The sequence below is a fragment of the Arvicanthis niloticus genome, chromosome 2 (genome assembly GCF_011762505.2).
Source record: "Arvicanthis niloticus isolate mArvNil1 chromosome 2, mArvNil1.pat.X, whole genome shotgun sequence".
NCBI lineage: Eukaryota > Metazoa > Chordata > Mammalia > Rodentia > Muridae > Arvicanthis > Arvicanthis niloticus.
The window spans coordinates 144,365,901-144,388,506 of NC_047659.1; the positions used below are offsets into that span (position 1 = coordinate 144,365,901).

General features: G+C 45.7%; 1 protein-coding gene across 2 annotated transcripts in view; it reads left to right on the forward strand.

The window, feature by feature from the left end:
• Positions 1-22,606, forward strand: part of Phactr3 (phosphatase and actin regulator 3) — a 219,182-nt gene that overhangs the window by 58,192 nt on the left and 138,384 nt on the right. The window lies entirely within an intron of this gene.

A 22,606-nucleotide genomic window follows, 5' to 3' on the forward strand; every position in this document is an offset into this window, starting at 1 on the left:
CCAGCAAGCTTCAGGGACATCCCCTGCCTCCACCTCCCTTGTGCTGTGATTATAATCATGTGATGCCACATTGAGCTTTGTGTGGTTTTGTACTCTTGAGTCCTCACACTTGCATGTCAAGAACATAACTGACAGAAAGAACCATCTCCTTAGCTCCTAGGTTTTTTTTTTTTTTTTTTTTTTTTTTTTTTTTTTGTACTGCTGAGATGAAACCCAGGGCCTTGTACATGCTCAGCAAAGTGGCTTTGGGCTATACTGGGCTATACCCCCAGTTCCAGCCTACAAATGCATATTGAACACCTGTTAAGAGTTATGAAGCAATAGGAATCTTATAATCTAGGGGGTCAAAGGATCTTTCATGAAGTCATCTCTGATCCCAGCATCCTAAGTGATAACGGGCCTCACAGACTCAGCACCAGCAAGAGAAGAGAGGACAGGAGCAAGGTCTCTGTGTATCTGGAGAAATTCGTTGTGCTAGGTAGTCATGTGTCAACTTGACGTGAGCTAGAGAGAGGAAGGAGCCTGAGTTGAGAGAACACTTGTGTAAGCTCAGGCAGTAGGCAGGACACTAGGGCATGTTTTAAATTAGTAACTCATGGGTAAGGGCCCAGCCTATTATGGGTGGTGCCTTCCCTGGGGTGATGGTCCTATGTGCGATAAGAAAGCAGGCTGAGGGCTGGAGAGATGGCTCAGTGGTTAAGAGCACTGACTGCTCTTCCAGAGGTCCTGAGTTCAATTCCCAGCACCCACATGGTGGCTCACAATCATCTGTAATGGGATCTGACCCCCTCTTTTGGTGTGTCTGAACACAGTGACAGTGTACTCACATGTATTAAATAAAAATAAATAAATAGATAGATAAATAAATAAATAAATAAATAAAAGCAGGCTGAACAAGACATGAAGAGCAATTCTTCGAGTAGCACCCCTCCCTGGCCTCTGCTTCAACTCCCGATCCAGGCTTCTGCCCTGTGTGAGTTCTTGTCCTAACTTCCTTTTGGCATAAGCCAAATAAGCCCTTTCTTCTGCTTTTTGAGGATGTTTCATGGTAGCAATAGAAATCCTAACTAAGACATGTATTACACATTGAAGTGATTTTTTTTTTTTGAAATTTAAATTAAATTTTCATTTTCTTGACTCAGCCCTTTGGCTTTGACATAAGATGATGGTCAGTAGCTTCAACCCTATCTCCCTCTCTCCTGCTCCCCATCCCCCTCTACCCCCTGTACCAGATCCTAAGCTTTCAATGGAGGGGTGGGTGGAGTCTTTGCTTCTCAGCATGGATTTTAGGGTCTTCACATGGGGCTCCTAACAGCAAGAGCAGGGGTGTCTCTGACTCTGTTGCCTGCCTTTGGGATCCTTTCCCAGTACTGGGCTGCCTCATCTAACCTTAATAGAAGAGGAGGTGCCTGGTCTTGTGGCAACTTGATATGCCATGGCTGCTGGCTGGTTGCTATCCACTGAGTCTGGAGAGAAACAGAGGTGGATGGGGGCAGGTGCCGTCAGGGATGTAAAATAAAACTAAAAACAAAACACAAACAAAAAAAAATATGTCACCACAGTAAGTTCGTTGTTTTTCACTGGTAGTACCAATGCAAAGTTGTCTATAAAGATTAAAATGAAAAATTAAAATTCAAACAACAGCAACAACAGGAAAAGATTACAGCCCCGTTCCCACAGACTCAACTCCCTAGCCTGGTTTCTGGAGACGAGTATGGATTAAAGTCTCAGATCCAGGTCTCCTGACACTATTGATGCCCTCATGACCCCCAAGGAACACTTGCTTGCTCCTGCCTCAGAGCTGTCAACACGTTTCAAAGAATTTCATTTCTTTCCTCACTCTGCCCAGGGTTGAAGCATCATATGTGACTCCATGTTGGGGAAACGGTTGATGTTAGAGCATGCCCAGGGGTTAATTGTGGAAGAGCTAGGCTGGGAGCTGTCCCTGAAGAAGTTTTCAACCTGACAGTCTGGTGTTCCCATCAAGGCCTCAGACTCCTGGACAGGAGGTCTAATTCCATCTTTGCATGGTGTCCCTCTTTATCTCATAGCCTGGTTTTCTGTGGTACTCTGTCTGTAGGCCATCCCAGCCTCATGATCACCGGGCTCTAGCCAGCAATCCTGGGAAAGAGAATTCTTTCTTACTACTTATGAAAAGTGCTATACTCAAGGAAAGGTTTCTTGCTGGCCTGAAGCTTGTCATCCTCCTTAAGTCCTGAGAGAAGCATAGGAAACGGGTGCTAGGACTTCAGAAGGGCTCGGTGGTTGTGGGATAGGAAGAAAACATTCATTTTAGAAATCTCAGACTGGTCCTTTAGGACCTCTAGCAGTTTCCCAGACGTAAGAGGGTGACTTAATCTGGCCATCCATGGCTGACCATGGGAGGCTGGAGGAGACTCTGAAGACTTAACCATGTATGACCAAGCTCCTGATGGCTTCCCCTCCCCGCCCCCACCCCAGGAACAGGCTGATGGCATACTTGGTTCAACATGGGTGAGTCTATCCTTCCTCAGCTTGCCGATATCCATCACTGTCCCTTCCTTTTGGGGCTAATTAAGGAGGTCATGTTTGGATTAATGAAGTAAATATTGTGATTGGGTAGATGCCATTGATCTCAGGGAGGACTGAGCGATGGTCAAGCTTGTCCTTAGAGACACTACCTCAGTGCTGTGGCTGACGTCATTCTCATCCGTGGGAGGGGGTGGTGCCTTGGCAGCCGTCCCCAACCAAAGCACATGTCAAGGCTTTGGGTTTCCATGAGGGAAGCACCTCCCTCAATGGAATTGATGGAATTGTCAGGGTAGATGGTGAAGTTATAGGTAGGTTTCTCCGCTCCCAGCTCAGCCCTGTTGGCTGATGGGCATAGGGAAAGAAAGATGGTCCCCCTGGAGTTTATGTGCTGTGTAATTGCTTATTTGAGTTAACTTCTGGATTTTCCCTCTCTGGCTTCAATATATATATATATATATATATATATATATATATATATATATATATATATATATATATTATGAGAGTGAGATTTTGTAGTGAGCATATTGAAAAGCAACCAGCGTGACAAGCCAACTATGAAATTGTTCTAAGCGAGGTGATGAGGGTGGGGCGGGCGGAACAACTCTGTTCAGTACGTGATGCTGTGGAGAGTCTCACTTCAGACAGAGATGCTGCTTCTTGTTCTCCTTGTATTCTGTGGTAGTGGGATTGAAGCTGCAGCCCTGTGCATGCTGGGAAGATGCTCTACCACTGGATTCTATCCCCAGGAAAAACGTGGCTTTCTTGAAAGGGATTTTGAAACATAAATTCAGATACTCTCATGTTTCCTAATGAAGTATACTTAAGTCTCTCACTGGTCACAGGCTGGACTGGCCACTGCTTACAAATGGGGCCCCTTGCTTTCCCCTTAAATATCATTTGTATGTCATGTTGTCCTTTGGAGCCTAATCACAACTTGGGGATCTGATTCTGACTAGATATTTGGAGTGTTGCTGAACCTGTTTATCCCTGCTTGCCTAAAAACAAAAACAAACAAAAACAAACAAACAAACAAAACACGTGTCTGAAGCATCTCTCCATCAGAGTTACAGTTAGAAATGCTGATGCCAGCTCAGCACGGTTCATGTGGATTATGTTCTGTTTTTCCTCCAGTCCTTTTGACTCTTGCTTGGCAGTGTCTTTTTCAGTAGCTACAAGTGTTACTGATGATCCGGGAGTGTGCCTTCCATCAAAGCTACAGGTGCCCAGAGGACAGCTCATGTGGCTTTGTGTCTTTGCAAATAGGAAGACAAGCCCTGGCGCTGGAGCCATGGCTCAGTGGCTCAGAGTGCATGCTGTTCCTGCAGAGGACCAGGGCTTGGCTCCCAGCACTCATGGTGCACTGCCTACAACTGCCTTTAGCTCCATGTTCAGGGGTCAGACACCCTCTTCTGGCCCCTACAACCACTTATATATGTGTATTCTTCTCCCTATTCCACTTCTACATACATCGTTAAAAATAAAAAAAAATCTTAAAAACCAAGCCCTAGGCCTAGAGAGGTGTCTCAGTGGCTAAAGTGTGGGAGGGTCTGAGTATGATCCCTCTTACCATGGAAAAGCCAAGGTGATATGTGCATGGTTTTCTGGTGGCAGAGAGGCAGGTAGGCAGACAGATGTCTGGGGCTCAGTAATCAGCCAGCTTATAACCAGTGAGAGACTGTCTCAAAAGGAAATGATGAGGCTTCCCCTGAGGAGTGACACTACAGACTGCCTCTAACCTGCACACACATGCACCTGTGTGCACACACGAGCACCTGTGGGCATGCCTTGCACACACCTACAGACACACTCTAAAAACACGTATAAAAACTAAAACAGACACTGAGCCCTCACTGTGTTCTTATCCGTTCTCCTCTCTCCTAGTTGTATCCTCTGAAGGTCAAAAGGTAAATTTGGCAAATGTGTCTGTCAGAAGGTGATGAGTAACTTATAGGTGTGTGCAAATATTTTCTTCTTGCAGGTATAGAAATAGATGTGACAGGATGTGGGAAGGAGTTCCCTTTGGCAAAGGGGCAAACACAGCAAACTGTAAACCATGAAACACGAGGGTTTGCACAGAATACTATTCACAAGCCCGCAGGAATCCGGCACCATTTCTAGGCAGGGTTCTGTAAGAAGAGGTTCTTAGAAATTTGTGCTTTCACTGCACAACACAGAAAAATAAAAAACAGAAAAGAGGAGAAAGGAGCCTCTCTGCAGTGGCAGAGCCACCAATTTAAAAAATCAGAGGGAATTCCAAAGAAAAATTCTGTGTGATTTTTGCCTGTGTCTTTCTCTAAAATTAGGGCAGTACATGCTGCATGGATTGTTATGCCAAGCTTTCACAAAGAGCTGCCAGTTCAAGTGCCCCGAACTCTAGAGGAAAAATATGAAAAGCTGGCCCCTGTCTTCTGTGGTATGCACCGACTGGTCCTGTGGGAAAGGGGGCCGGGTTTGAAAAAGCCACAAAAATGTATTCTTCTTAAAGTCAGAAAGCCATGCTTTGAAACAGTACCACGCTCAATGCAAACAACCAACCAGATGCTGAGTCTGTACATCAGAAGGATGAATTCAGACTCAGCAACTGTGAGCATTCCATGGGCCTGGGGGGAGTGGGCTCAGCCGCTGTGGTAGCAAGCGTCTCCTTGAGCTGGAGATGCTCTGACCTCCTCATGCCCCTCGGGCCTTTGCTCTGGAGAAAATCCTATCCAGGAGCAGCAGGAAGCATCCAGCTCACTTATTGTAGCTTTGTCGGACTAGCGAAAATATAAAACAGCACATGACAAACTGTCCATGCTAGCAAACTGGGAAATGATGGAAGAGAACCACACCTGAGCCCTAAGGTCTCGCTTATGTGGCGGTGGGAGGGGATGGGGCAGGATGGGGGTGTGGGTGGTGGCAGGGGCTGGGGTGTGGGTGTGGGTGGTGGTGGAGATTGAAGAGACTGTGAGGTTTGTTGCTGGCACATAAATTCCAGTTCTAAGGCGTTCTTAGCTTCCTACCTCCATCCCTCCTTCCTTCTCTACCTCCTTTTTTCTTTCTTTCCAAATAGGCACTTGTTCGTTTTATTGTTTTGCTTCTTTGGATACAAAGAGAACTCTCACCATAAGCACCAATGACAAATGTCATCTTTGATAATTCTGTAGGAACATATATATTTATTTCCCCCCCCCTTTGTGTGTGTGTGTGTGTATGTGTGTGTGTGTTGAAACTGTTCAACAGAAGCGAGCCCACTCAGACTCCACTCCCAGTGAGGTAACATTTTTATATCAGGAGCTAGAGGACTCCATGCTGTGAAGCTTGCACTAAATTTTGAGCCATCTCCTGCATCATTAGCCACTGGTCTGTCCTCCCAGTGCCAATTACTCAATATGAAATATAAACTGGGAATATTTAAAATTGAAAGACTATGTTCTTTTTTTTTTTTTTCATTGCAAACTGGCCAGAGAAACCTTACAGAAGGAGGTTTGACTATCTTTAGCGAAATTATATTTATGGGTCACCTTTGAACTACTAATGCTGTTTTTAAGACTCTGTCTCAGAGTATCTTGGCAAGCCATAAAACAGTACATATGTCAGGCTATTCACGTTGTCACTTTCCATTATTAAAAGAAGTTAGAAATGACTTGCACATTCAGAAATAGTGGATGCGTGGTTAAACGGGGACATGAGCAAGCAATGGAGCTTTTCTGTCTGTGGAAGAGAGTGAGGCTGTTAAGGTCACAATGGAATACCACTGCCCTGGCCACACATTTCCAGTTTGTATTAGCTTCCTGGCTGTCCATCTGCCTACCTGTCTGCCTATTTACTGATCTGTCAGTACATCTACAATCCATTTCTGCCTATTAAACTTATAAATGTACCCATTCACTTAATCGATCACCTAGCTAGCTAGCTACTATCCATTCAGTCATCTATATAAATAAAAATCTGAGATTTTCTCTAGTTTTTATATGGGAATCCCCATCAATTTAGGGAATGTGTTCTAAACAAACTCATTTTCTTTGAAAAACTTCAACAGGCACACATACTCACACAGAGAGAAAGTAATATATCATTGCTATTATCTATCCATCCACCTGTCTGATACGTGTATAATTCATACATAGTTGGCTACTAAAAGCTTTCTTTATAGACATTTTTAAATTAATAAATGTAGAAAGAAATAAGTAAGATAAGTAGGACAAGTTTCCCCAACCCTGAAGAAATCTCTGGTCCAGCCAATCAGGGTCAATGAATGTCAGCATCACTCTGTGATATCTTGGGGCTGTTACAATGACTGCTCAAGTCCATACTCTGCCATATCACTGATGGACTTTACAACGAGTTGGTCAGGCAAGTATATCCTGTGGCTGGTCTGATTTTCACCCTCCAAATATAGATCAGTCTAATGTTAACTTCTAAAAGGCTACTGGACACACATGTCACCCATAGAGACACTTGCCTGAAAACTTGGATATAAACTTGCTATGTTATCTTTCACCGCTGTCATTTAAGAAACAGGGGCTAGACAAAGGTGTCAGCAAGATGGGCACCTTTCAAATGAGTTACAGAATTTCCAGGAGGCTTGAAGTCAGTCAGCACAGACAGCTACTTTACATAAGTCTATCCACAGATCTCACACTAGTACAGCCATTTAGCATAGGTGAGTGTGTGTATATGTGTGTATGTGTGTGTATGTGTGTGTGCACAGATGTGTGTTCTTTTACCAAACACCTTAGTTTAGAACTCATCCATGTCTGAGGGTGTGTTCTCATGTTGGGTAGAATGTTACTGTGTTACTGTGTTTTGTCTGTTCTTTTGTTGAGAGACATTTGTTTCCAGTTTGTAGCCAAAGTAAAAGAAAGTTTGGGTTATGAGAATTCTTATGTGCGCTTTTTTGTAGATGTTTGACTTCTTGGGTAAACTGCAGAAGTGAACTTGTCAGAGTGTAAGGCATGCAAATATTTAGCACCCTAAACAGCTGGAGCACAATTCCCCACAGCATGGGTTCCCAGCATCACAGCCTTTCCTGAAGTGGATGCTGAAGTCCATTTTAATTTTTCTGTTCATGTATGTGTGGAAATGACATCTCATCACAACTTTCTAAAAATTATTTTTGCGCTGGGTTTATAGAGATGTAATCATATGCCATAAAATCGATGCATTTGAAGTATGCATTTTAATGGTTTTTAATGTCTTTATGGAAGTGGAACACTGTCACCCTAATTCACAGTCCTCTAGGAAGTTGTCTGGTTCTACATCGGTGGCTTCTGGCATGCAGTTCACAGTTCTCTCTCCTGATTCCTGATGCTTCTATAACTTGGTGGTCTTATCCCGTTACACTCCTGATTTTAGTACCGTGGGTCTCCCACCTTGGTAAAGTTTAAACATCCCCAAAGTTCAAAGAGTAACAGTGAGATGGAACATCACAGATTATGTCTGTTATACTCCTGAACTCTCAGGAGGTATGTATTTTACCTGCACAGGATTGGGCTCTCTGACATTCCATCATAGAATGGGGTGGGGCTTCCCTGAGGATTGGACCCTCTGACATTCCATCATAGAATGGGGTGGGGCTTCCCTGAGGATTGGACCCTCTGACATTCCATCATGGAATGGGATGGATAGTACCCCAATACTCTATTGTGGACCAGGCTGGCCTTGAACTCACAGAGATCTGCCTGCCTCTGCCTCCTGAGCTCTGGGAATAAAAGCATAAGCTACCACACAAGTTATGTCATTGATTCATTTTATTCTTTTTTGGTCAGAGGTTCGAGTTTTAACATGATTTCTGTTTTGTAAAATATATGTTTTTTTTTATTTAAAATTTTTTGTTAAAATATAATTACATCACTTTCTTTTTCCTCCAACCCCCTTTATACTTTCTTCCCACTGCTCTTCTCTAATCCCTGGCCTTTTTCGTGTGTGTGTGTGTGTGTGTATGTATATATATGTGTGTGTGTGTGTGTGTGTACATGTGAGCATGTGTGTATGGGTATATATGTGTGTGTGGTATGGTATGTGGGTGTATATGTATGTGTGTATGAGTATATATGTGTATGTTTGGGTATGGGTATATGTGTGTGTGCATGTGTGTATATGTACATGTGTGTATGGGTGTGTGTATGGGTGTGTGTGTATGTGTGTGTGTATAATGATTTCATATATATGATTTCAGTCTCCTTAAGTTGCTTAAGCTTAGGCCTCCATCTTAGCCTGTATGTTGTCCTGATGATGCTCTCTGTATATTTGAGAAGAGTGTGTCGTCCGCTCTTGCTGGGTGAAGTGCCCTACAGTTTCCACCATATGGGTTAATAATCTGTTATTAGACATTTAATTTTGTTTTCTGTGTGATCTTCTGCCTACTTTTCTATTCATGATCAAAAGTGGGCTACTGACGTCTCTGGCTATTATTTTTAGGCTCTTCAGTTTCTTGTAATTCTATCAATTTGGTAGTTTTTTAAAAAGCTTAAACTTTTTTAGTATTGACTTATTTTGCTATATGTTGGGTGGGGAGTGAGAACAGCCACAGCACAGATGTAAAGGGACAGCTTGCAAGAGTCACTCTGTCTTTCTATGAGGCAGGTGGAGCTCTGAGGCCAGCCTGGTCTACATAGTAAGTTTCAGTATGGCTAGAACTACATAATGAGACTCTGTCTCAGAAGAAGAAGGAGGAGAAGGAGGAGAAGGAGGAGAAGGAGGAGAAGGAGGAGAAGGAGGAGGAAGAAGAAGAGAAGCAGAAGCAGGAGGAGGAGGAGGTAGAGGAGGGGGAGGACGAGGAGCAGGAGAAAGTAGAGGAAGAGGAGGAGGAGGAGGAGGAAAAAGAAGAGGATGAGGAGGAGGAGGAAGAAGAAGAAGAGGAGGAGGAGGAGGAAGAGGAGGAAGAGGAAGAAGAGGAGGAGGAGGAGGAAGAGGAGGATGAGGAGGAGGAAGAGGAGGAGGAGGAGAATTGAACTCATGCCACAATGCCTGGATCAAGTGTCTACCCACTGAGCCATCGAGCCTCCAGATTTCTCTTTTTCTACCCAGAGGCTCTAATTCTTTTCTTAATTTTTTAGATTTATGATGAATCCTATGTGTATTATGTGTATGAATGTTTTGCCCACACATATGTCTGTGTACCACAAGCATGCCTGACACATACAGTAGTCAGAAAAAGGTGTCGGATCCTCTGTGACTGCAGTTGTAAGCCACTATGTAGATGCTGGGAATCAAACCTGGGTCCTATGTGTAAGAGCAACACATGCCCTTAACTACTGAGCTATTTCTCCAGCCCTGAAAATGATGTTTGATTGTATATGTGTGCATGCACATGTGTGTATATGTGAGTGTGCCGGGGGGGGTAGTGTGTGAACATGTGTGGGCATGTGTGCTTATGTGCGGGGGGGTAGTGTGTGTACATGTGTGGGCATGTGTGTTCTTATTATTTCTTGTTGATGTATTGAACCTTTATCATCATAAAACCTTTCTCTGATCTCTAATAACTTTGTTTTAAAGTAAGTATATAGTTTCACCCTAGCTTTTGAATGGTTTCTATTTGCCTAATGTATCTTTTCTCACTTGTTACTTTCCTCTTATGGTGTCATTTAATTTGTCTCTCTTGTAGATGGCATGTAGCTAGAGCTGATCCTTTCTTGAGTGGTTTTCTGCTTTTCCTGGACTGTGTAACCATAAAATTATGCTTATAACTAGGCCTGCTATGTTATATCCCTTGCCTTTTCTACAGCTTCTTCTTTTCTTCTCTTCCTTGGCTGTTTTCGCATTGAGTTGTTTGTTTTGTTTTGAGACAGGGGTCTCACTTTGTGCCCCTGGTGGGTCTGGAACCCACTAGGTAGACTAGGCTGGTCTCATGCTGTTAGAGATCTGCCTGCTTCTGCCTCCTGAGCACTGGAATCAAAGGTATGCCCCAGCATCCTTGCCACATGGAATATCTTTAAGTGTGACATTTTATGTCTTTAATAACTGTTAAGAGTTATTTTCTTAGTGCTTACTCTGGGGATGGCCATCGATACCTGAATTATCAGGATAATGTGCAGAAGTCACACTAACTTTTTTTTTTTTTTTTTTCTGAGACAGGGTTTCTCTGTGTAGCCCTGGCTGTCCTGGAACTCACTCTGTAGACCAGGCTGGCCTCGAACTCAGAAATCCACCTGCCTCTGCGTCCCAAGTGCTGGGATTAAAGGGAAGTCACACTAACTTAAGTCTAAGGAGGTATAGACCCCATTTACATAGAGAACTGTTCCTTCTCTCTCTGTGCTGCCAGATGGGCTACCCCTGAGATACTATGAGTACCACAGCACATCACCACAATCATCACTGAATCCACCCCAGGAAACTGAGAGAATTTGAGAGAAAAGGATGTTTTGTTTTGTTTTTGCATCTGCCTTTTAGCTCCTGTTTCTGGTTTTCTTCTCTTCATTTGTTCTAGATTCTTGATTCCTGATATTCTTCCCTGTCTCCACCTGGTTTTGTCCACGCCCACACCCTCTGAACTGTTTTTTGCTAAACATCTTACATTTCTATATTACAGGCACAGTAATGCATGTGGATGGGTCATTTATGTAGTTGTTTGTTAAGTCAGACAATAGATGAGGAGGAATACTTCCTCTGCTGACTTTCACCTGTGCAGAATGCCCTTGATGGAGCTTCTGGATACTTGCTTTTAGGCTAACGCATGCTGTGTCAGGATTATACTGCTGTGAGAAACACCATGACCAGAAGTATCTTACAGTTGCTCTTGGGTCACATTCTGTCACTGAGGGAAGTCAGGGCAGAACCTCAAGGCAAGAACAGAAGCAGAGTCATAGAGGGGTAGTGCTTACTGGCTTGCTTTCTGTGACTTGCTCAGCCCTTTCTTATAGTATCCAGGACTACCTGCCCAGGAGTCATGGCCCACCATGATCTGGGACCTCCCACATCAATAATCAATTAACTGTACTACAGGATACCCACAGGCCAATTTGTTGGGGATTTTTTTTTCAATCGAGGTTTCCTTTTCCAAAATGACTCTAGCTTGTGTCAAGTTGACATAAAATTAGCCAGCACAAATGTTCTACGCTTTTCTTACAAAAGAAGGTCTTAAAAGAAGGTCTTCTAAGAATATCCTTTGTTCTATTCAACTGAAAATGCCTAGAATTCACTTGAGGGAGAGAGAGGGAGAGAGAGGGAGAGAGAAAGAGAGAGAGAGAGAGAGAGAGAGAGAGAGAGAGAGAGAGAGAGAGAGTCATTATGTATCCCTGGCTGACCTAGAACTTTCTATACTGTGTCTTATTCAGACACTTTAGGATTAAAGTTGTGTGTCACTACACTAGACTTACAGGTGCTTTTGGACGATAATTTTTCTGACTTCCCAGTTCACAGGTGACTGATTCCACACTTTCAGCATTTTGAGAGAGGTGCACCACCACCCTTCTGACTCTCGTGGCTTCAGGAGACAAGTTGCCATTTCTCTTGTTGGGCTGTCTTTTCTCTTGCTATTTTCAAGGTTTCTCTTCTAGTTTTGTCTGTTCATATTTTAATCTCAGCGAGACCGAGTATGAGTCTCCTGTTGGAGATTGCTGGGCTTCTTAGATGAGGCTTAAGTTATTTAAAACTTTTCTTTTTTTGTGGAGAGATCTTTAGATCTTATTTCTTTTATGTTTTCTGCTCCTTTGCCCTCCTCTCAGGCGGAGACCCTCTATGCATATGTCCACTTCAACTTGGCTTTTCCTCATTCCATCCCTCTCTGGTCGTCACAACGAACTAACTGTCGAAACAATCACACTTCCGACCGCCCACATCTGGCCTCTTTCAGTGGCATTTTTCTCTTCAATTCAGTCCTGTGAACCATTCTGCTCTACGCTGGGCTTTAGTCTGGATTCTAACAGACAATCTCTTGCCTTGTTGAAATTTGCTATTTGATTGGACGTTGTCTCCTAGTGCCTGTTAAAGAATGAATATACATCTGCCATGACTGCTAAGTCTAATAAACGATTAGGCCTTACTTATGAATTCTCTGCTATGTTCTTTAGTCTTGTGTCAGTAGCAATTCCCCATGTTTCCTCCCTCAAAACTGGACATTTTAGATAAGGTATTACAGTGACTGTAGACACTGGTTTCCCTCACTGTGGGCTTGCCACCACTCATTTGTTTGTGGGTTAATGACATGCCTTGGCCATCTTAGGATTCATTCCTCCTCCCAGTACTCATAGTTGGAGTTTCAGTCACTGGGGTGTGTATAGTCACCTGAGAAGATGGTGGGTTATCCAGTCTCTTTGGCTTCCCTGTTCTGTCTCCTCCTTCAACCTTTCCAGGAAGCTGTCTCTGTTGACACTACATCAAGATGCTAGCCTCCAACAATTGCCTGATGACTGCTCTGTTTTTTGACAGTACCTAGGAGCCTACAATCCTCTGTAGCAGGTTCCTATTAAGTCTAAGCCCCCTTGCAGGTCATTTTTGAGGCCTGTCTTTGAGGTTTGACCAGAAGGGCTGTCATAGCTGTCTCTGCCTTCCATTCCTCAGTATAAGCCAGCTGGCCCACAGTGGGACTTGTTGCTGTGGAGCCATTGGCATCTTATAGCCATCCCCACCTTGGCTGGTTATCTGGTTATCTACCACTAAGGCAATCTCTCCAAGTTTTCATTTATTAAATTGCATTTTTCATGGTGACATTTCCACTTGGGTATTTCTTCTTGTTTCCATTTCATTTTTTTTTCTCAGTTGATACACATTTTCAACCTGTCACACACCCTTCTTTAAAAAAAAAAAAAGTCATCATTTTAAAGTTTCTGCCTCATTGTTTCAATAGCAAGGTGGGTGTGCATGTAAGAGTGTGTGGTCCCTTATTTTGATTATAAATCAGATTTTCTTGCTTCTCCAGGAATCCCATTTCGTCCTGAATGCTCAACATTTTTGTATCAAATAACAGCATACATGCCCCTGCTTTGAATCATAGTTTGATAGCTCTGTCAATGCCGTCAAAGTTGAACTGGGTCTGCAGTGTTTCGTAGTTGTGATTGATTCTCTTCATGGCCATTTGAAGTGACCTGAGTGAAGAGTTAGTATTTCTCTTGTCACCACTGAGGCCCTCAGACGTCACTCTGAACTTTGTGTAAGAACTTCCTGACCTTGTACACACTTGAAGCAGTTGGCATCCTGGCTGACATGGGAGGTTCCAGGGAGACGCTCTAGCTCCTGTGTCCCACAGAGTCTTCTCTGAGCTCTCTGGGCTTTGAAGGACAGTTAACTGCCTTACATGAAACAAAGAGAAGAAACTGTTCCCAGGTCTCTCTCATGCCCCATATGGACTTCCCATCATGCATTTCTTTTGAGTTTCATCCTTGGGGGGTGGGCTTTGAGGTTTATAAGCTCCTCCCATTTCGTGTTTATTCTTTTTGCTTCCTGTGTGTAGATGAAAATGTGGTGATCCGGCTTTCTGCTCTGGCTGCTTGCTGCCGTGCCTTCCCTGACATGATGGGCCCTGTCTCTGAAACCCTAAGCCCAAAGAAACCTTATCCCTGAAGTTGTTTTTCATCAGAGGAGTTTATCAAAGTGGAAAAGGAACTAAGATACGTATAAATCCTGAGTGTCCACAGTGAGGGTAACGTCCTCCTGAAGTGCCCAAGGCCACTTGCGTGGCTAAGGTTATCAACCGAACAGGTAACACAGGGGGCTCTGCAACAGCTACTGCCATGGCTCATGGCAAGTAAGAGATCTGTGGAGAAGGCTCTGCTGAGCTTCACCCCGTCCTGTGCATTCCCAGATCTGGTGAGTGGCGGAGAGTGTGATTCATTGTTGGCCTTCGTTGGGCTACCCAAGGGGATGCATGTTATATCCCACATGCCTGTGGCTTTGGCAACTCTGATGTCAGGTTGGCCATGTTGTGACAGACGTGCCTCTCTGTGGGAGTTCCAGGAAGTTGACTCAGATGGAAATTCGATCTGTATGCACGAATGGTTCCAGCAGGTAGACGGAGGCTTCTCTTGCCCTCCATGTGACAACTAGTGACAGTCTACTTTCTCTTGATTCCCATGGGAAGGACTGGTGGAGCTGCAGAGGGAACAGTTCAGAGACATCTCCAAACAAGCTTGAGAGACTCTGTATGCCCACATGTACCCCCCACCCCTTCACCTATGCGAACATTCTCTCATCTCAGAATCTACTGAATGCCAGGTGCCACTCAGGGCAGTGGACTGTGGTGTTGACCAATAAAAATCATTCCACCCTCAGGGTGCTGCAGTCTGGAGGGAAGGAGAGACCCTGAGCAAGCTACTTCATCAGGATATGATGGGACACAGCAAGACTGGCCCGGTTCAGAGTGGGTGCCTAATTGTTTTCCATATATAAGTAACCTTCACTCTGAGTCTCTTCAAGGAGTAGTGTTTCTCAGATAAAGAAGGAAAAAGGATGGCAGAAGAGGGAGGGAGTCCATATTTATCAGGAGTGTGTACTCCCTTGCTAAGGGACAGAGCAGGCAGGGGCCTAACAGAGGGGTCTGCAGCTGTGGAGAGACACAAGGATTTGTCCTCAATCCCAGCGATAAGGAGGTAAGTGTGGGAGTGGTAGCATCAGGATTGGGTCTGAATCCCTGAGATATGCCTCTTCTGGAGGGGCAAGGGGGCAAAGGGGGCAAACCTCATCCATCACCCAGGCAGGGGGCATAGGAGGGCAACCGAGGCTGGGACTGGGAAGAGGTAGCAAGAACTGAAGTAAGCCACAGTCATACGAGACGCCACATTTCTATGATTTGGCAGAGAAGGTTCGTGTGTGTGTGTGTGTGTGGGGGGGGGGGAGAATTTGTATATATTAGTTTCCTAGGCATCCATGACAAATGACCTCCAACTTGACTGATGTGAGAGATGTTTGCTCTAGCACAGTTCTGAAGGTGAGAATTCTGCAGTCAGGGTGTGAGTAGGACCACACACACTCTCAAGATTCTTGGGAAGGGTCCTTCTGCCCCTTCCACCATCCGGTGGCTCCTGCTGTCTGCAGCATTCCAGGCGCTGCCTGTGTGTCTCACAACCTTCCCTGTGTATCTCTTCTCTGTCCCATCCCTTCTGTGGGGACAGAGCCACTAGAATGGCTACCGTATAGTCCAGGATGGCTTCATTTTAGCTTAATTAATGACACCTGCAAAGACCCCATTTCTAAGTGAGGTGCTTCTCTGAAGTTCAAGGTGGATGTGAGTCTTCAGGGGACAGTCTTCTGCCCACCTCAAGGAGGAAGGGGAGTTCTTAGGATGTGTGACAATGTATCCAATGTAAGCAGCTGCAGCGAGGTGCTGTCCTCTCCTAGCTGTCATGGTTGTGAGGGTAATATGTCACACCATGATGGACAGGAAGGAGAGCGCTCCTCAATGGGAGGGAAGGATAGACCCCTGAGTCCCAACTGAAGTTGCTAGTGGCTTTGGAGGACAGACACCAGCATTAGGACAATGGACCACTGGACCAGAAAGACTCCTGGACTTATATGTCACAGGGCAGCCTCTAGTGAGACTCTTATGTTAATTTTTTTTTAATGGATGAGTTTTGGTACATTCTGACGTAGTGACTGAAGTTCTGACTCACGCATCAATTACTCAGTTTACAAAAGGTCCTGTGCCTTCCACGACATGATGTATACCCTAACGCTGCCGACCTATCTCACTGATGATATGTGCAGACTATGGGGACTACTGGCTTGGTCTCCTCCAGCCCTGACCTGCCCTCTCCTAGCTGTGTAGCCTTGGAGTGGACTCTGGGATTCTGTGGACTTTAGGCTTTCTCTCTGCGGAAGATGAAACATTGTAGCAGTGGAGTTGCAGGCAAACTGTCCAGGGTTTGGTTGTGCTTATGGGACCGGGTCAGCTCTGTGTTTGGGGGCTTTATGTTTATATTTTTGTTTTTTAATTTTAGGGATGTATTTATTTTATGCATATGAGTGCTTTGTCTCACATATGTCTGTAGGCCACATGCATACCTTGTGCTCACAGAAGGCAGAAGAGGGCATTGAGAGTTCTGGAACTGAAGTCAGAGATGGTCTTGAGCACTGCCTGGGTTTTGGGGCAAACTAAGATCTTTTCAAGGGGGACAAGTATTCTTGAGTGCTGAGCTGGCTCTCCAGCTCTGAAGTGTTTTATTTTATTTTAATTCATTTAATTCATGCATGTGTATGTACAACTCTGTGTATATCTGTACATGTGTGTATGCATGCATGTACAACTCTGTGCGTGCGTGTGTGTGTGTGTGTGTGTGTGTGTGTGTGTGTGTGTATGCACACGCACACATACATGTGAGTGCAGTGCACATGAAGGCCAGAAGATGGCATCAGATACCCTGGGGCTAAAGGTGATTGAGAGTTGCCTGTTGTGGGTGCTGGGAACTGAGCTCAGGTCTACTGGGAGAGCATCAAGTGCTTTAACTGCTGAGCCATCTATTCAACTCTTAGGCTTTACTTTAATGAGGACATTCTGTGTAAGACTCAGATTTTAGAGTCCTCGTGAACACACACGGCCAGAAGGATACCTGAGATCACACAGTGGTGTGGAATTCCCTACCTCCTCTTGAGCGCAGTGATTGATAGGTGCCTCTTTTCCTTTGATCCTCCTTTCCCCCTAAACCACTAGGAGAGAGAAGAATCATTTCACCGTAAGTTCTTTTTTTCCCCAAAGATCCACTTTGGGTAGCAGATCAGGCAATGATAGCACATGGGAAAGTAGAAAACAGAAAAGGAAATAAGAAGCATTCCTCACAAAAGGGGATAAGGAGGGGAGGGGTGGCTGAGTTGGTTCTGAGGATAAGAATGCTTGCTGTAGTCTGAGGACTTGAGTTCAGTCCTGTGAGGCCCACATGATAGAAGTCAGAAACCGACTTCTGTAAGTCAACCTTGGACACTCACACATGTGCTGCAGCACATGCACACACACCATCACACACACGTGCACACATCACACAACACATCACACACCACACCATATACACATGCACACACACCATCACACACACGTGCACACATCACACAACACATCACACACCACACCATATACACATGCACACACACCATCACACACACGTGCACACATCACACACCACACCATATACACATGCACACACACCATCACACACACATGCACACATCACACAACACACCACATACACACGCACACATCACACACACATCACACAACACACACACATCACACACATATCACACAACACACCACACACACATGCACACACACCATCACGCACACATGCACACATCACACAACACACCACATACACACGCACACATCACACACACATCACACAACACACACACATCACACACATATCACACAACACACCACACACACATGCACACACACCATCACGCACACATGCACACATCACACAACACACCACATACACACGCACACATCACACATACACATCACACAACACAACACACACACATCACACACATATCACACAACACACCACATACACACGCACACATCACACAACACAACACACACACATCACACACATATCACACAACACACCACACACACATGCACACACATACACACACGTGCACATACCACACACACATACACACATGTACATACCATACACACACATCACACACATACACACATACCACATACACATATACACACACACGTGCACATGCCACACACATACCACATACACATACAAATGCACATACCACAACATTCCACACACACTTACATACATACACATATACACAGACACATATACATATCCCATACTTTCTCACACACACAATAAATAAGTAAATAAGTAAGTAAATAAATGGGTATAAAATGAATAAATCAAAGGGGGCAAAAAGACAAACACCCCAAAAGGACAGGATGTGGATGTGATAGAGAACTTCCAGGTTGAAGGGAGATCAAAAACTAAGGCTCCCCACCTTCTCTCACCTCAGCAGCTCTCAGCAGGTCTCACTCAGCTGGTTGCGCCCCTGACCTTGCTCCATGCAGAATGACTCTTCCTCAATGAACCTGAACAGCTCCTTACTCTGATCGCAGCCCTGTCTCTCAGCCTCCTGGTGATCTTGTCCTCTAGTCCTTCCGGAAGCTTCTCCAGGCATCCCTCCTTCCTTGGCATGGTTCTAAACACGGGCTGACCCAGCCTGGGTTCCCAAGACCACACTTGGCTGCTCTGCCTTTGAATCTCAGCCTGACTTTTTATCTCAGTCCATCCCCCAGCCTTCTCCCTGAGCCCACGGTGTGGGTCCCTCATTGCAGACATCACACATACACTTTGGTGTATTCGGCTCATTGCCTCCTTCCAGGCCTGAGACCACAGGGCTGTGTGCTAATCGGTATGATGAGATAGGGAAGCAAGGGTGTTCAGACCCTGGCCCAAGGCTCCCCTTCAACACTCACCTGGAGCACAATGCCTCTGCTTCACTCAGCTCCTGCTGTGCTTCTGTGTGAGCCCTCTTCCATTCATTGTCTTTCAGTCTCCAGGAGGTTGGAGATTAGGCCTCTCCAGGCTCCTCTGCCCTTCCCCCTTCCTCATGAACAATCTACTTCTCTCCTCCCTGGTACAGCCTGCTTACTTTGCACCTGGCTTGCTGGTTTTGTCTTATTTTGTAATCAAGTGAAAGCATCTATTTCAAGTAGTCTAAATTGAAGTTTCATTTCCCAAATTGCAGGCACCGCACAAGCAGTCTCCCAGGGAAACACCCACTTTAGCAAAATTTACTTAGCTGTGCCCCTGGTGTGGGGGCATTTTTCAGAGCTCTGAAATGTTTGCTGTGATTACTAACATTGCAGGGACTCCTTCATGTCTGTAGCATTTATGGTATTTGCGATAGATGATATTTTTCTCATGACAGATTCTGAGATGTAAATTTGAGCAGGCAAATGTTCTGGGCTTCTGTCTTAGGGTTTTACTGCTGTGAACAGATACAGTGACCAAGAAAATTCTTATAAGGACAACATTTAATTGGGATGGGCTTACAAGTTCAGTCCATTATCATCTTGGAGGGAGCGTGGCAGCATCCAGGCCGGCATGGTACAGGAGGAGCTGAGAGTTCTACATCTTCATCTGAAGGCTGCAAGGAGAAGAATGGCTCCCACATGGTTAGGGGGAGGGTCTTAAAGCCCACACCCACAGTAACACATTTCCACCAACAAAGCCATGCCTACTTTAACAAGGCTACACCTCCAAATAGTGCCACTCCCTGGACCAAGCCGGTTCAAACTACCACAGCTTCATAAAACATAAGCAGTTGCCACTCCAAAGGGCTAAGCTGGCTCAGGATGCTTCCCCTGTACACCAAGGTGTTTGATTTCGGTGGAGCCCATAATGCCTGGGGAACAGGTGGAGGACTGGCTGAGCTGAGTAAAGACAAGGAAACTATTGGTGCCTCTCTGAATTCCAGTGAAATCAGCTTGTTCTGGAGCACAGTACCAGGATCAAAAGCTATACGCTTGGGCATTGAAAACAGATGGTGGGGCCAAGACATTGCAGTGACAGCCAAGCACTAGTTAGAAAATCTGCCCATGGACTCCATGTTGAACTGGGTAGAAATGCCCTGTGGGAGCTGAGGGAGGGACTGAGGGGGAGGGAGGCTGATGTACCTTCCATATCTTAGTAGAGGGCAAGATTAGACATAGGTATGTCATGTTCTCATGGGGAGGTAGAGATGGGTTAAAGCGAGTATCCTAGTGGCCTGGTTGTGGTGACTTGATTGATTCGGTGTTGAGTGTGGAGTGCTTGTCAAGCCAAATGGGGGATTTCATCTTCCCAGGGGTACTAGGAATTGTAAGGAGGCCACTGAGACCCTGTGGGACATCAGTGGTCACAGGAATACTAAAGGGTATAGTTAATGTGGGCAGGCAAACTGATGTATAGTGGGTTTATAAGCCAGACTGTGGAACCTCTTTGAGCCTAGACCCCCAAGGACAGTTTGCATGGTCTTGATGTGAAGATCCAAAAAGAATCTAGATGCAGGGACCTAGAGGTAGAGGAGGAGGGACTGTGGGTCTGATACCTGTTGGATACCCCTGGTGGGAAGTGGGGTGGCTAGAGCTGGCTTTTTCTCACTTGGGTTTTGGGTGTCAGAGTAGACTAGAAGGCTTTCTGTGGAACCTTCCCTAACCTCACAGAAACACCCTTTGTGAAGATGCCTTTTGGTATCAAGTGCCATGCCATTGGCCTGGTGCCTGAGTCAGGGGTCACCCATATATCCCCCGAGTCTACCCGTTCCCAGCCAAACCACAGGGCCTCTGGTCTACTGCACAGGGACAGAAGGTTAGATCTAGTGTCCCAGAGAATCAGTGAGGGGTGCAGAATAAGGAGGGGTGTGGGGTGCAGGGCTCAGGGATGCCTGTTTGTAACAGCTACATGGCAATACAGAGGAGAAAGGGGGGTGGGTGGGGGAGACCTAAATACAGACACAGAGAAACAGTGAAGAGATAAAGACAGATCAAGAAATATACAGAGAGACTAAAGCAGAGACAAGGAGAAGGAGAGGTGCTGTCTGTCCCCTGCACACCAGGCAGATCAGGGGCCAGAGTGATGGAGAAGGCACATGTAAAAGGCTAGCTGGAGGTCTAGGACTGAGAATCTGGAAGTCCCTCTCTATAACCCACTTTCTGCTTAAGCTAGTCTGACTGGACTCCGGCTCCTCGCCCTGTGCCTTCTTAAATAATGGCTTGTTATTGTTGCACAGAAGTTCAAAAACATTACCCTCAAACGACCTTTCAGTGGCTTCCTGTGACCAGTCTGGAAACTCCCACCTGAGGCACAGTGCCTGGGATGTCCCTGTTGTGCTGATGTGATGGGTGCTATAATGTGGACTGTAGGATCTCGCCGCAGCTGGTCGACTTTGAGTAGCCCATTTCCTTATAGATATAGAAATGTCTGCTCATGGATCAACCCAGAGTGAGGCCAGCTCAGCAGGACCAGAAGCTGTCTCCCAGCTCCACAGCTGTCCCCACCATGACCCTGGATCTAATAGTGACTTGTTCAAACCCTCTGCCTTCTGTATCCTTAGGCCAGCTGAGTGCCCTAGGCTGGCTTCCTCTGAGTCAGGATGGGGCTTAAAGGTGTCATTAGCAGGGCAAGGACTCTGCAAAGGACACAGGCAGCTTGTCAGTATCATCAGTGTCTATGGAATTATATTATCCAGAATCCTTAATGAGGTACGGCTCTTAGCAAACATGCAATAGATGTGAAATTTCCCCCAGGAATTTTCTGTGGGGGGCCTGGCTCTGGGTTGGAGCTCACTCTTGGGGTTCCTTCATCTCTACTGTCCCCTCCTCTTCCCCTTCTCTCCCTCTCCCTAGTTCATATCCCCAAGACTTTACTCTGCTGAACTTTGTTTCAGCCCTGGAGAGGTGTACCTGTTATCCAGGCAGACACGGAGAAGGAAGGAACCCAGTGTCCCTCTTGAGACAGAAGCAGAGTCCAGCTCTCCCACCTGTACTTGGGGAAGGACCTGGGCCATGCTGAAGTCACAGAACCCCCTGTTGGAGTTTGGCTAGTTTGCTTCTGGCCCAGGCTGTCTCTTTGTTGTAAAGAAAGGGTCTGAGCACCATTCCCGCCCACAGCAACTTTTCTTCCACGGAGGGATTCTCACCTCAGGGGCTCTTCTGCGCTTAGGGGATGTGGGAAGTGTGCCAAGCACGTTGGCTATAACTGAAGTAGAATGGGGGGCTCCTGAGATAATCCAGTGGGTAGAGGTGAGGCACACTGTTGAAGCCCTACCTCATGGAGGCTTGCCATGAATGTCATCAAGGCTGAGGATGGACATTTGTGCCCTGGGCCCTCTTGAGTCTGACTTTCTGTTCCTATGCCTGAGCCAGTGACCCAGGACCTGGAGTGGGTGTTGGGTGTCGGGTGAGCCTCAGGTGCTGGCCTCCCCAGCACTCTGTGACATGACTGGGGTTCAACATCTTTGTCTATGGGTTGAGTATCGGAACCCCCTTGCTGTAGTGAACCATGACCCACAGGCTCCAGACACAGTACAGGCATCAGGACTTCAGGCAGGGATGTGGGAAAGTCACAGAATCCCTAAGAAACTCCTCTGCATCCTCAGAACTCTTCCAAGTCTGAGAGCAGATGCTGGAAAAGAGGTTTGTGCATGAGGCTTGGGGCTTTGGGTCTGGAGAGTTCTG